An 18,021-nucleotide genomic window follows, 5' to 3' on the forward strand; every position below is an offset into this window, starting at 1 on the left:
CTGTACAATACCCATATTCTCAGCCTTTCACAAAGACCTACCTATCTATCTATTGCCAGACGCCATAATCCCGTACGGGGTGGCCATTTGACTGAGTTTTTTGTTTTACAGGGAGGGGCACTAACCCTCCTCCAACCCACTTGACACGTAGGGAGCACGTATGGTTTGGTTATATGGTTACCACCCAGCGTTGTAAATGGTTTCTTGGCTTACAGGAAACCATTTGGCTTGCCACTCAATGTAAAGCCACCTGTAACGGAAAGAAAAGCATTAAGTAGTGACAGGAAGGATGGGAGAAATAGGAAGAGAGGAGAGCAGGCACAGAAAAAGAATGATAAAGGCTATGGAAGAAGTGAGAAGTGAGTGGATGATGGTTGCCACCACCTACCACTAATACCGTTTTTTCTTTTTGGCAGGATGCTCTGAGTAAGTGCTGATTCTAAAGCCGCACCTCAGTGAACCAGCGATTATCCTTGCACAAAGACCTCAGGCTGATCGATACACCATTCACTAAGATGGGCCGTGTAGTGTTGTGAAGGATTTTAATCACCACCTCTTTAACCTGTGGATTGTGCAGTTACCTTTTTTCTACCCCACCCCTTGGTGCAAAAAATGAAGGAAAAGTTTTTTTTTTTTAGTTTTTATTATAAACTTTAAGATAAACATCCAGGGCATCATCTGGTTAAAAAAAAAAAAAAGTAGGGCCATGTGTAAGTTTATGTAGGGGCTAGTAAAAAAAAGTTTTGTCAGTATATTTTCTTGTGAAGCTACATCTGGGCAGGGTTGCCAGGTCAGAAACTCAACCAGCTGAGTTCCTCTCCCAAACCCGCCTACTCCCACCAAAATGTCATCCTTCTCACTCACCCCAAAACCGCCTTGTCAGTAATCACAGACTAATAATATTAGGTAAGATGACCAACAAATGATGTGAAAAATATTTATAATTTATTCAAACTTCATTCATTAGTCATATATTAAATGAATGGGGAAAAATTAACATTAACCCGTCACGTCCCGAGCTGTTTCGCACCTCCGACACCCCCCCAATCCTGAGTTTTTTTTTTTTTTTTTTTTTTTTTTTTTTTTTTTTTTGCCAAAACCTCCGCTTTTGGTGAGAAACATCAAAAATTCATAGAGAAATTGCTCACCTGAGGTTTAAAATACTCAATACAGGTAGCAGTCCCTCCTTACCTTACTGAGTTTTCTATCAGGCTGGCTCCAAAGAAAACGAGTTCTACGGGAGGGAAACTATTCCACACCTCTCATAAACGGTATTTATTTATTTATTTGGTACGAATTTGTAGTACGAGAGTAAATTGGTTTTCAAACAGTAATATAGGCATTATAAGCATTGTTTCACTCACTAACTCATCAACATACCTGACCTTTTTTGGCGACATTACCTGATCATCATTTCTGACTGTTTCTTCCTCTAATGCTATGTAAACTTTGTCCTCCACATTGTCATCGATTGGGGAATCACTCTGGCCCTGAATATCTTTATTGCCGTGGTCACTGGTAACAGGTGAATTGCCGAGACAATGGCGTGCGGGGGGGGGTTATGCTGTGTAAGGCATTGTCCCTGCCTGGCATCTTGCAGAGGAATAGAGGAAGGTGTCCCGTGTATACGTACGAAAAATCACTCGCAAAAATTGAAAATTGTGCAAATTATGAACCTTGCAATTGCACAACGTACCAGTACATCGACGGGACTAGCTGTGACAAAGTGTTGCAACGTACCCATACGTCAATGGGATGCCTTGTGTTAAATGATTGCTAATGATGCCTGGATCAAAAAGTGTTCTTGTTGCAGAAAAGGGAAGAGCATTTTTCTTGTACTTTTCAGTTGCAAAGTAATCTTTCAGATCTGCATGGTGGGCTCTCATGATTGCTTTACAAAATTTACAATTGCCTTTGTTTCATCAACTGTGACACTAACAATCCATTCTTGCAATCCATTTTCTTTTTCCCAGTTTTTATTGTATTTTCTGTTACACTCTGCATATTTACCCATAGTCTTCCCAGTTCCACTATCCAACAAACCTCCCTTCACTGCTCCCTGACTAAACTGAAATACTTTCTCTCTTATTTTACCAGTATGGCATACAAGGTCCCCAGGCCCTGTGACCTGTGTTTGAGTGTGGATTAGGAGAGTCATATCCCGGATGCTAATGGTTTGGTCAGTTCCACACACCACCTGCCCTCTTGACCTCTCCAGTCACTTGTTTTTGCTAAGAGATGAAAGTTACAATAAGGTTAATTTAGCAAATGCCCTCTCGAGCTGAAGCTGCTGAAAACCGCCAGTTAAGATATGAACGTCGCCCCCAATACTGCCCAACCGCCAATGTTAAATATTACCTGACAAGCCTCGTTTAAATACCGCTCAATTTAGTGGAAAATCTGCCGACCTGGCAACTCTGCATCTGGGACTGGCATAGCTTGTGCTGAATTTTTATCTGTGCTGGTCAGTGCGCCTTCTAAAGTCCATACCCTTGTTACTTTTTCTTTCACGTTTGTTTTGGATCTTACATAGGCCCAGAACTGCATTGTATTTTCCATGGAATCCTGTGCTACTGTCTTTTTGTAACTGAACATTGCATACTGCACCTCCACTGTCACATGGTTTCTGCCTGCAAGATACCTCTGTCTTCAATGGGGTGTCTTCCTGCGTTGGTATTTCTGCCACGCCACTTCTCTTGAATTATGGCCTGGAGTCTTGTTCATCCACTTCGGAGTCTGTTGTTCATCCACGTTGGCTTACTGCAATGTTTCCTACTGACACATTGGTACACATTGTTCCACTACACTGTTGTAAGTTTCTAGAAACTTGTTCCACATGTCCTCAGTGTCACAGTCTTCAAATAAATAATCCCAATTAACTTTTCCAAACAGCTCTTTCATGTCGGCCATATGATGATTTAACCTTGATGCATTATCACTTTACTTCGGCTTGCTGTCTGGATTGAAGATGAATAAAATAACTGAGTGCTAGCTGTGACCTAAAGGGGCTAAATACTGTACGTCTGCTACGTCACTGTCTAATTTTGAGAATACTAGGTCTACTTGTGATGGATTTTGTAGCTCTGAGGTGTGTTCAATCTTGTATATGGTGTGTTAAGAAACAGTCAGCAACAGAGTCCCGGAAAATATTTGCCTACCCATAACCCTGTGTACTGTACCTTCTGTCACTGTGTTCTCCTCCCAGTTTATGTTACCAAAGTTGAAGTCACCACATATGAGTAATTGGTGATTTCTGCTACATGTTTATCTCTCACTGTCTCATATCACATCATTTATCCTGGCGTTGTTTTCAGCACATGATGAGGGGGTTCTGTAGACAGCTTCTAATATTATATTTTGTCCCCTGTTGCAGTTGACTTCACACCACATAGTCTCCACTGCTAAATGGCTTGATAAATGAGTAACTGTGCTCTCCTCAACCTGTATTTCCCTTTTTACTAAAATTGTTACTCTGCCTTCTGGTGCTGCCTGATCCTGTCTGTCCTTCCGTATGACCTGGTAATGATGAGTGTCAAATAAACTGCATTCAACATGTCACTGTTCGTTTTGGTCTCAGTAAGAAAGACAAAATCAGGTTCCTCTTCCATCAGTAAAGCATCCAATTCAGCCATCTCTTCCATCAGTAAAGCATACAATTCAGCTGTCTTATTACTCAAGTGATCAAGGTTATTGTATAAACATTTGTACCTGTGATTTTTTTTTCACTAGTGGTAGGATTTACCCTTATTTTGAATGATTTAAAAATCAATTTTCACAGCAAATGATCTCTAACCCCGTTATGGGGTTGAAGTCTATCTATCTATTGCCAGACGCCTCAATCCCGTTTGGGGTGGCCACAAACAAATCGCCTCCAAGTCGCCCTGTCCCCCGCCATTTCACTCCCCTGCTCCCAACTCACACCCCCCTCTCTCATATACCTCTCCACCCCATCTCTCCATCTCATCCTTGGCCTCCCCCTCCCTCTTTCCCCCTCCACCTCACTCACATACACTCTCTTTGTCAGTCTTTGACCCTCCATCCTCTCCACATGGCCAAACCACCTCAGTGTGTTCCTCATAACGCTTCCTATCACATCCACATCAACACCACAACGCTCCTTTATATCCTCATTCGTCAGCCTGTCTCTCCATGTGACTCCACAGGCTCCTCTTAAATAACTCATTTCCACGGCTCTCACTCTTGACTTGTTTCCTTCCAACAACGTCCAAGCTTCACTTCCGTAAGTTAGAGTTGGTATCACAATACTGTCATGTAGTAACTTTTTCACTTCCATGCTCACTTCCCTGTTTCTTATCACTGCTTTCAAAGAACCAGCAACCTTTCTTCCCTGCTGTACCCTTTCAAGCACTTCACCCTCCAAACCTCCATCCTTACTCATCACACTACCCAAGTACTTAAACGTACTCACATTTTCCAATTCCTCACCATCCAACCTCGCTGTACATTCACTGACTTCACCTCTCTCAAAGACCATCACTTTACTCTTCCCTACATTCACCTTTAGATTCCGTTTCTTACACTCTCTCTCAAACTCATCCACCAAGCCTTGCAGCTCCCCTTCGTCTTCACTCAACAACACGGTATCATCTGCAAACAACAGTACAGTCAAATACGAAAAAAAAATCCTCAAAATTGAATGATTTTTTTTTTTTTTTTTTTTTTTTTCCCACCTCTTGTGGTAACCATAGGGGTATTTGTCTTCTTAGTGTGACTGGAAAAATATATAGTAGAATACTGACTGACAGGGTTAGGCATATAACAGAAGAGCTAGTTGGAGAAGAACAAGGGGGGGTTTAGGAAGGGAAAATGGTGTGTAGATCAGATATTTGTTCCAAGATGTTTAGTGGAGAAGTATCTAGAGAAGGGAAAGAATGTGTTGGCTGCCTTCATGGACTTGGATAGAGTTTATGACAATTGGCAAAGTATGTGGAAGGTATGAAGAATATATGGAGTGGAGGGGAAATTGTTGAGTGCTGTGAAGAGTATTTCTGAAGGAGCTAAGGCTACGGTACAAGTGGATGGTAAGCTGAGTGAGTTCTTTGATCTAAATGGGGGACTGAAACAGGGATGTGTGATGTCTCCATGGCTGTTTAATATATACATGGATGGGGTTGTAAAGGAGGTGCAAGGTAGGGCAGTGGATGTGGGGGTGGCTCTAATGAATGAGGGTGAGATGTGGAAGATTCTGGTGTTGCTGTTTGCTGATGATACAGTATTGTTGAGTGAAGATGCATGAGAGTTGCAAGGTTTGGTGAATGAATTTGGGATAGTATGTAGGAAGAGAAATCTGAAAGTTAATGTTAAGAGTAAAGTTATGGTGTTTGAGAGGAATGAACTCACAGCATGCACAGTAAGGTTGGATGGTCAAGATATGGAGAATGTGAGTGCATTCAAGTACTTAGGTAGTGTGATGAGTAAGGATGGAAGTTTTAGGGATGAAGTGCTTGAAAGGGTACAGCATGAAAGGAAGGCTGTTGGGTCACTGAAAGCGGTGATGAGAAATAGGGAGGTGAGTATGGAAGTTTAGAAGTCACTGCATGATAGTATTGTGATCCTTGCCCTGATGTATAGAAGTGAGGCATGGACTTTTCTAGAGGGAAGCAAGTCAAGAGTGAGAGCAGTGGAAATGAGTTACTGGAGAGGAGCATGTGGAGTGACATGGAGAAATGAAGGAATGTTGTGGGTGGATGTGGATGTGGTTGAGAAAATTTATACACTGGGGTGGTTTGGACATGTGGAGAGAATGGAGAATGAAAGACTGACTAAGACGGTGTATGTAGGTGAAGTGGAGGGAGGGGAAGACTGAGGATGAGGTGGAGGGATGGAGTTGAGAGGTATATGAGGGAGGGGAGAGTGAGTTGGGGTGAGGGGAGTCAAATGGTGGTTGACAGAGCAACTTGGAGGCGTTTTGTCTGCAGCCACCCTTTGCAGGATTAGGATGTCGGGCTGTAGATAGATTAACAACTTGTGCAAACAATGAAGAAAGTTAAAATGGGGAAAGACCCAGGAATTGATGGAGTGTGTGGTGAAATGCTGAAGCATGGGGGAAAGGTAGTATTAGAATGGATATGGAAGATGTGCAGATTGGCATGGAAGGAAGATAAAGTCCCAGAGGATTGGAAGCCAGGTATAATTAATCCTCTGTACAAAGGGAAAGGAGAAAAAGAAGTGTGTAGTAATCATAGGGGCATTTGGCTTCTCAGTGTAATAGGAAAAGTATATGGTAGGATACTTATTGTCAGAGTTAGGCAAATAACGGAGGAATTGGTTGGAGAAGAACAGGGAGATTTAGGAAGGGAAGAGGTTGTGTAGATCAGGTATTCATTCTTAGATCTTTAGTGGAAAAGTTTCTAGAGAAGGGGAAGAAGTTGTATGCAGCCTTCATGGATTTGGAAAATGCATAGACAAGGATTGTGGAAAGTATTGAGAATATATGGAGTAGATGGGAAGTTATTGAAGGCTGTGAAGAGTATGTAGGAGGGTGCTAAGGCTGCTGTCCATGTGGATTGTGAACTGATTGAAGGTTGGATTAAAACAAGGATGTGTCATGTTTCCATGGTTGTTCAGTCTATATGGATGGGGTTATAATAGAGTTACAAGGTAGGGCAGTGGATGTTGGAGCAGCCTTAGTGAGAGAAGGCAGTGTGTGGAAACTCCCTGTACTGTTGTTTGCAGATGATACTGTGTTGTTAAGTAAAGACGAAGGGGAGCTGCAAGGCTTGGTGGATGAGTTTGGGAGAGTGTGTAACAAATGGATTCTAAAGGTGAATGTAGGGAAGATTAAAGTTATGGTCTTCGAGATAAGTGAAGTCACTGAATGCGCAGTGAGGTTGGATGAGGAGGAAATGGAAAATGTGAGTGTGTTTAAGTACTTGGGCAGTGTGATGAGTAAGGATGGAAGTTTAGAGGGTGAAGTGCTTGAAAGGGTACAACAAGGAAGAAAGGTTGCTGGTTCCTTGAAAGCAGTGATAAGAAACAGGGAAGTGAGCATGGAAGTAAAAAAGCACCTTCATGACAGTATTGTGATACCAACTCTAATGTATGGAAGTGAAGCTTGGACCTTGTTGGAAGGACAAAAGTCAAGAATGAAAGCAGTGGAAATGAGTTATTTGAGAGTAGCATGTGGAGTCATATGGAGTGACAGACTGACAAATTAGGAAGTGAAGGAGTGTTGTAGTGGGGATATGGATGTGATAATAAGTGTTAGGAGAAACACTTTGAGATGGTTTGGCCATGTGGAGAGGATGGAGAGTGAGAGACTGATGAGGAGAGTGTGTGTGAGTGAGGTGTAAGGGGGGAGAGGGAGGGGGAGGCCAAGGATGAGATGGAGGGATGGAGTGGAGAGGTATATGAGAGGTGGGTGTGAGCTGGGAGCAGGGCAATGAAACCGGGGGACAGGGCAAGATGGAGGCAATTTGTTTGTGGCCACCCCTTACGAGATTAAGGCATTTGGCAATAGATAGATAAATAGATTTTTTTCTATTTTCATTTTTTCACTAGGGGAAAGATTTACCCCTGTTTTGGATTATTTAAAGTTTAATTGCTACTGCAAATGATCCCAAACCCCTTTATGTGGTTAAAGTCAGATATGAAATAAAATCCTCAAAATTGAATGAAATAAATTTTTTTTTCCCCTCCCATTAGGTGAGGCTTCCCCCCTAATTTGAGGAGTTTGTCAGAGAAAAGGCTGGAAAACCCGATGGGCCTGACTCCAATAAATTACAATAATACCATTTCTTCTGTTTAGATTCTGTATGCTGCACACTGTAATGCTGTCACCCTCCATAACTTCGTGATATCATTAGTTTATAATTTTAATTCCTCAAAGAATACATTTTTACTCTCAGGCAGACACAATTTTGTTGATATAAAAAAAAATAGGGGGGAATTCTGATTTTTTTGTGGTTCACTTGATTTTGTCTTTTTTTTTTTTTTTTTTTTTTTAATTACCTTGATTCCCTGTTTTTCCTGTCTCCTCTGTCCCTCTATTGAACATGGTAATCCATGCAGAGAAAAGAATCATTTTCACTGGAAAATAATTGTTAATGTCAAATGAATTTCTTAACAAATCAAAAAACCCAAACCTAACCACATCTAACTTAACCTAACTGCATGCCTTTGTTGCTCAGACCCTCCAAAGCATTACATATTTAACCTCATCTAATGCTATCAGACTGCAAGGAATAGAAATGAGACAATGAAGTTGGCAATTTTAAGCATTAATCTAATTTCATCAAACTAAAGAAATAGTAGCCTAGAGGAAAATGTTGCTATTGATGAGAGGAAGCCGGAGAAAACAAAACTATATCCTGTGTTTGCCAGTCAGTATAAGAAATTCAGCACACCCTCATTATAGTCACTATTGTGTACAGTTATTTGCTTATGAGATCAACAAGAATTTAACTTTTTTTTTCTTGTACAGTCACTGTGATGCCTGATTTCTTGTTACCAGTATGGAATCTTTTTCTTGCCTACATGATAGCAACACAAAATTCATTAAACGATTGGTCTTCAAAAATGCATTGCAGTCGTAAAATGAGGGTGTACTGTACTCAACAAAGCATCACAGGATTAACAAGTGGAGAAACAAGTGAATATCCAGTAATGAAAGTAGTAGAATTAAATTAATTTCAGGAAAATGTGTATATTGATTTTATTCCATTAAAACCAAGAAACAGTGTGCACCAAAGTGTGTGGTGAGTGAAATATGGTTTTCTTGCCAGCAAACTAGGAGAGTTCACCATCTAACCAAATCTTTCAGTAGATAGTACCGTAATGTTAAAGTTTTACACTATTTTTTTTGTGCCTGCATAATATGTGAACAGTAACTGTAGATATATGGGCACATGGCACATTTTCTTTAGATTGATCCTTTTCACAGGCCATCTGAAAGCACCAACCCGGGAAGGAAGGCACCATGAAGAAGACTGCAAATCTGGGCTGAACTACGTCAGTCATTTTTGTCGGGAGATGCTGAATGGGAGAGGAGTCGTTGCCTTGACACTTGTAAGAGGGAACTTCTGTGGATGGAGTGATACTGAAAAGGTGAGTGAAGTTTACACCCCGCAGCATTTACCCTGAGTGAGTGAGTGGGAATTACAAGATGATGAATGAAAATATTGATAATAATGACTTCTTTTTTTTTCTTTTTCTGGATCATAACTACTCCATGCATAATAGCGAGAATACATTTGAAGATGATGATACTGATAATGATTTTTGTCAGCAGATGGAGGAGTGGATCCCAAATCTCATCTTGCCATTTTGTTCTGACTTCAAGATTCAGTGGGATTTGATGGAACATGCTGACAGCCAGTACACTCAACCCTCCATTTCCCGTACGCTGATTTCCAGGGTTTCAGATTTCACGGACATTGGTTAATGCCAGACATTATTATCAAATGCTGGACAAATGCCCGTACAAGTCCAGGATTCTCACAAAAGTCAGGCCATTATTCTCTCATATAGAACTATAAGCAATCTTCTGCCCAACACAGTATAATGTTAGCAAGGTTTAGACTAGATAAAGGCCATTTGTAACACATACAAGAAGATATTTTCATACATGAAAAGCATCATGGCCACCATCCTGCTTCACGCCACTACTGTAGTTCCATCTAACTCATGGCAATATCCCATTTGCCTCTTACCTTTCTCAAATGTTACTATAAATAATTTATTGCTTAACACAGTAAAATTTAAGCAAGGCTTTGATGCAGTAAAACTCATAAGTAATAAAAAAATATATATATTTTCTTACAAACTCATTGGTATCCGTTCTGACAGTTTTCTGACCCAACTTGGTGCGACTAAATACCGAACCGGCACTTTTCATCGGAAAATATTTTAATTTTTTTCTCCATAGAGGCTCATGCATGCCTAATTATCTGAAATCTGCCAAAAAAAAATTGTACCTAATATAACTTAATAAAAAATTAGGTTTCAGAATAAATTAGGATTCAGAGCAATAATGTGCCAATGTTATCAAATATTTCCCCTTCAGATCATCAGCACGCCCTGACGGACTTCATTTTGCATAAATATTTTGAGTACTGTACAGTACCCTCGCATCCAAGATGGAGACCATAAATAATAATCCAAAATACTGCTGTAATGTGGTTGCGTACGTCCAGTGTGGAACCAGTGGTTTGTAACAGCCCAAATCCGAGGAGAATACAGCTATGACGGCCTCACCTGGTCCAACATGGTTCGCGTGCACGGGAGAGTGACGTGGTTGAGATAATATCCAACAGAATATTGGAATCTGGTCACGTGATGAGCAAACGGGGCTTGCTTTTGTCTCTCACCAGAGCATCGTGGACACACTTATCATGTGTTGCACTCAGCTTTTGCTCCTAGGTTATTGCCTCTCCTCATGTAACCATGCCTAGGAAACCGTCTGCTAACCCCTTGAAGCACTGCCATCTACCTCAGGATACTAAACTGGAGATAATTGAGCAACTAAGCTGGAGATAAGCTCAGAAACACACACTTTCAAGGTGAGGAAATTTGTTTTGGTGCCTAAATAGGTCTAGGTTGATGCTTTTAGGGGCACTTTTCAGTGATTTGATGGCAATATTAATTTTTTCCATAAGGTCTTGTGTTTATCCAAGACGTTTTTCATCCTAGACGGGACCCTCAGGCGACAATATTACCATCTTGGATGTGAGGGTACTGTACAAAACAACATATCTGCATTGTATCCATCATCATCCATCATCCAATCCTACGTTGCCCCATGAGGAGTGTAGGAGCCCGGGGCTAGGCAGTTGGTCCTGACATTTGAGAGAGATCAACCTCACTCATCTGTGGAATTACGTGAGCAGTAAACCTCAACCCCCCTTTGGATATAAACCTTCACCAGCTCAATTCGATTGGAGCACAATGATTACCCACTAAACCACCAGGCGCCAGAATATGGTTATATGGTTACCACCCAGGGTAGTAAATGATATCCTGGTGTACAGGAAACCATTTGGTTTGTCACTCAGTGAAGAGTCATCCACAGGCAGAAGGAAAAGGAAAGAAAGACAGAAGAGAGAGTGTAAAGTCACATGTAGGCAGAAAGATGAGGAAAGACTGAAGAAGATGGAAGGAAAGAAGGATGGAAGAGAGGAAAGGGCAGACACCCGAGAGCAGCACTACATCGAGTGAGTGGATGGTGAGCGCCCCCACCTACCACCAGTTTGCATTGTAAATCGATATTTATACAAAACAAAAGTCTGTCAAGGTGAGTTGTTAGCCTAGAGGCAAAACACTTGTAACTTTAAAAAATTTTCACTCTGAATCCTGATTTTCTATTACTAATTAAGCACAAATTTTTTACTGGGTTGCAGTTAATTAGGTGTGCAAACCTATATGGTGAGCTGAGTGGTTGGCTCACCTTGTGGTGTTCCATTTCTTGTTCATTTTCCTCATTTTCCTCAGCAATCTAATCTTCTATCATATTCTCCACATTCTCGTCAACAACTGTCTAACCAACCATTCTTAGGGTTGTAGCTAGCAAAATACCACTATTGTGTCAGTATTATTATTACCAGTATTGTTATTGTGTCAGTGTTCTTATTTTATGTACTGTGTATGTAAGTTATGTTGGTATTGTAGCCTACATTCCAGAGCGCTCTAGAATATCAGAATAATTGCCGGACAATATTGGAGAATTCAGACAAAGCATGGTAAAAGTCCGGGGAATGGAATGTGGGGCCAATTTTTGGGGTTCCCCGACTGGTCTCCCCCTCCCCCCTTCCAGTCCGGGAAATGGAGGGTCAAGTGTATATCAGAATGGAAGAGAATAGGAGAAACCTTTATTCAGCAGTGGACTAACTTGGGCTGGTGCCACTGATGATGGGCAGAATTGCAAGAGATGTATCAGCACTAAAGCCATCTGCATCCATGTTTCTCATTGTGATGTTAAAGGTAAACCAGATTTCTTTTTAACGTGCATTGTAGATGCAGGCCTGGTCAGTGAGCTCATACCCGAAGAATTTTTATACACAAGGTATGTCACTGGTAAGGGTCCATACAGTACATCAGTTTAGCACCCTAAGAATTTTCAGATGTAAGGTTCTTCACTAATTTAGCTAAGGCCCATATGATCCCACATGTCTAGTGTTTCTTTATGTGTTAGAATTAACGTAATTTTTCTTGGTGGCACAGGAGTTTTTGTAGCATCTCTTCTTTAGTGATTTACTGTTTGCATACTGCATGCTAAAGTTTTTTATGTATGATTTTTATACTTTCTTAATGCTGTATCAGCATAATCTGCATTAATATCATCCTCATTATCATCCATACCTCTTTTACTGCCCTTCAATGGGGGGTGAGGTAGGATGTAGAGAGTCAAAAAAAAAAAAAAAAAATGGAGAAAATAATTAAGTCTTTCCAGTTGAGTGGACCACACTCACAGTTCAAGCCCTTGACTTCAGTAGCATCAGTTAACATATTAGTATTTGCAACCCCAGGCTCATTTGAATATGAACCCTTTCTCTGCAGTCTACCATCCTACATTTGGGGATATGGAGGAAATTGAGGAATGTTTGTTTAACCAGGCAGGGAAGCCACCTGCTTTTTTCATTGCATAAAAGAGGATATTGAGATATTCTAATTTAATATAAAAGTAACACCATGTTTCTACCAAAAGAATTCCTGTGTTTGGGTTGGCCGTGGTACAGCTGATATTTTCAATGTACTGGAAGCTAAACCAAGAGCCAAAACCAGCTAAAATGCTTCCCAACAATTGCTGGAAGCTGTTGGGGAAAAAACAGAAATCTGAGATATGTAATACCTTATGATTTGTAACAGTTTTAGAGTCTATGCATGGATTTTGACTCTTGTGTAGTCGCTTGGATAAAAGATCTTATAATATGTTATATAAATAACTAAGGAAGAGATCTTACGAAATCTCCAGAGGCGCTTAGAATGTGACCCTGAGTAGCATAGGTGTTAGGGTCATATTAAAACTGAGTGTGTGAAAGTGTGGACAAGCTCGTAGTGTTTGACAGTTACATCTGAAGCATGAGATGATGATCGAAGGTCTGACTATTCTGTATTGTTGCTGACTACACTCTACTGTTGGGTCCAGGCTGATCACATCTGACAGTTACGGGTATCCCCAGAAATGTGATGATACAACATGTCTGACCTTTCTGTATCATTGCTGACTGCATTCTGTAAGGTGGAATGCAGGATGATCACATCTAAAAACTAGAAAGCATTCAGAAAGTGCCTATCTTTCACCAGTGTCAGTGTAATTCATGGTTTAACGTATAGACCAACCACCATGGAACCTCACTGGGGGAGGTAATTAATTCAACGGTCATAGTCTGCCCTGTTAACCCCTCTGTGGCCGCCAGTGTCAAATGACGTTTTTCTGTAATGTGGCTGCTGACGTCATTCGAGTGTGGCTTATAAAAAAATGGCAAAATTTTTGGGATGTGAATGAATGTTTTGAACATCTTGAGATTACCACACTCCCATACACCCCCATCAAGCAAATCAGAGCCTGCTGCTGTGATGAGTGGATTTTCAGTTGTATACAGGCATAAACAAAAGACATGATAATAAGAGAAAAATAAATTTTTGTTTTGGCATCTTTACCTATTTGCTCAGATTTGTTGTACTGGGTTGGATCATTCAATGCAGTGCGACTTGCAGAAAACTGTGAAAACTTTTGGGAAGTGAATGAACATGTGGGACATGCGATTGACCTTCACTTCACCCTGTCAGGGTTCCACACCTCATTTGTCAGTTCACCACCTACTGCTGTGATGAGTGGCTGTACGATTTTTTTGTTTGTGGCCATGCCTAAACGCACTTAGTTCATCCATCCATCCATCACCCATTCCTGCGATGCTCCATGAGAAGCGTAGGAGCCCGGGGCAGTGCAAGTTGGTTCTGATGAGAGTGACCAGCCTCACTCATCCCTGAATGGCAGTATGTGAACAATAAACCCCAACCACCCTATGGATATATATAAACCTTCACTGGCTCAGTCCAATTGGAGCACCGTAATTACCCATTAAACCACCAGGTGCCGTAATTTGGTTATATGGTTACCACCCAGCATAGTATATGGTTTTCTGGTGTACAGGAAACCATTTGGCTTGTCACTCAGTGCAGAGTCACCCATAGGCAGAGGAGAGAATGAAGGAAAGAAGGACAAAAGAGGGAGTGTAAAGTCACCCATAGGAAGAAGGACAAGTTCAACCTAGACAAAGTATCATCTTTCTCCTCTCTTGCGAAACATGCACAACCAACCTGTTTACGATTATAAACACAGGCATAAACAAATAAGACAGGAAAAAAGAAAAAATGTATATATATATATTTTTTTATCTTTACCTATTTGCTCAGGATTGTTGTACTTTTCTGAATAATTTTACATATTCTTTGCCCCTTACATGCATAACAGGAAAGTTTTCCGTGTTCACGTGATGCTTTCATGGGTGGACAGGCCTCCCTGCCCTCCCAATCATCTTGCGTGAGATGTGAATGGCAGGTCGTTTATCATTTCAACCCTCGCTGTCCAGCCTGTACACTCAAGGGAAGACGTTTATCTCATTTAGGTCTCAAGACAGAAACACTCACCTCTGTTTTCCAACAGACTCCACCATCCAGACTAAAAAATAAGTCGATACCACCATAAACACAATAAATACTGAAAAATGCAAAATAAATTCATATTATACATGTAGTGTTTTTTAAAATTTAAACCTTGGGTATTATGTACTGAAGAACCTCAGAATACACATATCTAGTTATTTCACAACTTTTCAGCACCATTGAAAATGTTTTTGGTTAAAAAAAAAAAAAAAAAATGTGCTATATTGCGTCACTGCAGTACCTACTTGTGACTGGTATCAGCTGCCTAAATGTACGCAACTTTCGCGTTCGATTGCATGCCACAAGATGGGTCTAGGAAGCTGAAATTTGCACCAGAAGGTGCATTGGAACTTGCACTTCAATATGGCAAAAAAAAAAAAAATGAAAAAATGAAAAAATGAAAAATGAAAAATTACTGCAGGATGGGCCTGTGGGGCATGGAATTCTCCATGTGTTAGGCCACGGAGGGGTTAAACAGTCAAAAAGAAATCATACATCCACTGACAGCAGTATAATTTATGATTTACTCTTGCTTCTGGATCCACCTCAAAATCTAAGCAACTTTTTGATGCAGTGCCCACATATCCACCAGATTTTGTTGAAATCCAGCAACAGCTTTTTGAGATAACAGTATCGAATCCACAGACTAACAGACAGACTTGGATGAATACATACCCTTCCCCAGCTTTGTTGGCAGAAGTAGTTACAGGTGTTCCATGAATGACCATAAGAAATTAGGGACTTACACCATCATACACTCAGTTTAGAGTGGTCAGTCCAGATTTTGACAGTAAAGTAAAGTCCCAGACTCCCAGTTTATTAGCATTTTATTTTCATTGAGCTAGGAAAAAAATAAAAAATAAAAAACTTTACAAGGTGATCAAACGAAGTTACTGATTATATGCCCCCCCCCCCACCTGTGTATTTCATGCAAATTAACTTGCCTTACCATACTTTACTATACCCTACCTTTCTGTCTTACCTTAGCCCTCTTACCCTACCTTACTTCACATGACTCTGACCTACCATACCTTACCTTACCCTGTCTGACTGACCTACCCAACTCAGCCTTACCTTACCTTGCCCTAACCCTGCCCTACTACCTTACTTTACCTTACCTTACCATACCATACTGTACCATACCATGCCTTACCTTATCTAACCTTACCTTACCTTACCTTACCCTACCCTACCTTACCCTGCCCTACCTTACCCTGCCCTGCCCTACCCTATTGTACCCTACCCATCCCTACCTTACCTGACCCAACCTTACCCTACCCCACCCTTCCCTTCCCTTCCCTTCACTTCACTTCCCTACTTTACCTGACCAGATCTTACCCTACCTCACCTTGCCTTACCTAACTGTATTATATCCTACCCTGCTTAACATACCTTGCTCTATCAAACCTTCACTACTAGTCTTACCCCATCCAACCTTGTCTTAACTCTACCCTACCCAGCCTCACCCTGTCTTACCTTTCCTTACCTTTCCATGTGGTACCCTTCCCTGCCTAACATACCCTACCCTATCTAACCTTCCCTGCCATATCTTACCCAACAAACATTGTCACACCCTACCTTACCTTACTTTGCCTTGCCTTTCCTTGCTCTACCCAGAGTTCATGTAAGTGACAACATTCTTGATCACCCTGGTTTATGAGTTTTTCAGGAGATTAAATGAAACAGAAGTTTGACCAGATTTTTTAGAGGTTAGATAGACTTGGTTTGACTAGAATTTTTAGAGGTTGGGTAGATTTCATTCAACTAGAGTTTTTAGAGATTAGATAGATTTGACTACAACTTTTAGAGTTCAGACAAAATTCATTGTTTTACTCATAGATAGGGGTGGATAGAGCAAAACTATTTATTGTATGTACTTGTGCATTTCTTATATTTATTTGTATGTGTTATGAGGTCACATGGAATAAACTGCATATGTGCATGTTATCAGTATGCTGTTAATGAGTAAAATCAAATTATACACTTTCACACTTGAAAATGTGGAACTTGCATGAGTGAGCAAGCTTGCAGATGTCATTATTATAGCTAAAAGAATTGTGCCATCTCACTTGCCTTGTGTTACTGCACACATTGACATTTTGGAGAACACCATTATACTTGCCTAATAGTAATGCAACTTTGAAATTTTTATGAAACTGCTATTCCACTTGCCTAATATTAATGCACACATTGATATTTTGAAGACTGCCATCTCACTTACATGATGTTAATGCACACTTTGAAATTTTGAAGAAAACCACTTAGTGAAACCTGTAACTTTTCAGCAAGTTTTCAGACATTGTGTACTGTAGATGTGCAGTAGCTTAATGATTTCTGAGACAACTTAGTTTGGTGCTCATTTTGGCCTATTTTGGCTTTTTTTACAGCAGTATTGTGGTGCTTGTTGAGAAAGCTGAGTTTACTATCATGTATTACTTTTTCCTACGCTTTTCAGCAGTGTACATATATCCACTGTAGCTTAGTAGTTTCAGAGATAACACAGTTTTGGTGGTTTAGTTCTTTTTTCAGCCACATGGTGGCAAATTTTTAGAGAAGTGACATGTAACACCTGTTACTTCTTAAGCTTTCCGTTGATTTGCATAGATCCACTTATGCTTTTATAGTTTCCCAGATAACAATTTAGGTGCTGTGCTCTACCACCCAACTACATGTCCAATAGTGTTCTCGCAGGCATGCTTTGCTCATTCACTCAGTCATGTTGTTAAAGAAAATATGCTAAGAAGTCTTTTATTGCCACCAGTTTATGATCTTTTGTATGCGGTCAGTTCCATGTGACATTGTATCTTCACCTACTGGTTGCGCTCACAGAATAACTTGTGATAACTTTTCTCTCGTAGCTATACTCGTTTCACATTAACTTGGCCTAAAATTGCCCTCCACCTATCATGAATGCTGAGTTTTAACATCAGATTAATACTAGAGTATGGTTCTAGTGATGTGATAGGGATGTCCAACCTTAGTTTTTATATATATATATATATATATATATATATATATGTATATATACATTGAGTACACCGCTTCCCATCCGATCAGCGAAGTTAAGCAACGTTGGGTCTGGTTAGTACTTGGATGGGTGACCGCCTGGGAACACCAGATGCTGTTGGCATCCCTACGTGTCAAGTGGGGTTGGTGGAGGATTAGTGCCCCTCCATGTAAAACAATTAACTCTATGCCCTTGACCACCCCGTTTGGGATACATGGCGTCTGGCAATGAATATATATATATATATGTGTGTGTGTGTGTGTGTAAATTAAAAGCCTACCAAGTTCTTGTCCGGTATTTGCAAGCAGTACTGCATCATCAGCATACAACAAATTTTGAGATATTCCATCTATCACCATTCATTACCAACGCCATCCTTCTCTCCATTACTC

General features: G+C 40.6%; 1 pseudogene; it reads left to right on the forward strand.

Annotated features, from left to right (window-relative positions):
* Window positions 1-17,634: 17,634 nt before the first annotated feature.
* Window positions 17,635-17,752, forward strand: LOC145398533 (5S ribosomal RNA; annotated as a pseudogene).
* Window positions 17,753-18,021: the final 269 nt, after the last annotated feature.

The sequence above is a fragment of the Coenobita brevimanus genome, chromosome 45, assembly GCF_032717465.1.
Source record: "Coenobita brevimanus isolate Jiangsu-jjx chromosome 45, ASM3271746v2, whole genome shotgun sequence".
Taxonomy (NCBI): Eukaryota; Metazoa; Arthropoda; class Malacostraca; order Decapoda; family Coenobitidae; genus Coenobita; species Coenobita brevimanus.